This window comes from Nannospalax galili, unplaced genomic scaffold (assembly GCF_000622305.1).
Source record: "Nannospalax galili isolate Female #2095 unplaced genomic scaffold, S.galili_v1.0 scaffold110, whole genome shotgun sequence".
Taxonomy (NCBI): domain Eukaryota; kingdom Metazoa; phylum Chordata; class Mammalia; order Rodentia; family Spalacidae; genus Nannospalax; species Nannospalax galili.
The window spans coordinates 1,993,422-1,993,875 of NW_008328707.1; the positions used below are offsets into that span (position 1 = coordinate 1,993,422).

General features: G+C 31.7%; 1 protein-coding gene across 2 annotated transcripts in view; it reads left to right on the top strand.

The window, feature by feature from the left end:
* The window catches only part of Hmga2 (high mobility group AT-hook 2), a 133,021-nt gene that overhangs the window by 120,535 nt on the left and 12,032 nt on the right, over window positions 1–454 (top strand). The window lies entirely within an intron of this gene.

Consider the following 454-nt stretch of genomic DNA (forward strand, 5'->3'; position numbering starts at 1 on the left):
TCTCCCCCTCCAAGTCCACCTTTTTTTTTTTAATATTTTTTTACAAGAAGCATTTCATTACAGCTTTAACATACTCAGTAACAATTTCCAGAGCAAAGATACATCTGCTTTCAAAAGTGATTATAAATTTTTAGGTTCACGGTTGAATTAATACAGTTATACAATATTGAACTCAGTATAGACCCTGTAAGACATAAAATTGAATGGGTTTTTAGCCTTTAAAAAAGGTCTCTATTTCATTTTAAAATATGCTGTTTCCTACAGAAAGACTCATTTAAAATTTTTTTTTACAAAAATTTTATTGAGAATTTCATACATGCATATAAGGTGTTTTGATCAAATCCATGCCCACCCCCTCCCCTCCAACATTCCACCCTCTGAAGAGGTAACCCTAAAATCTTTTAAGGATTAGATACAAGCTCCCAAATACTTTTGACATTTTTGGCCTTTGGAA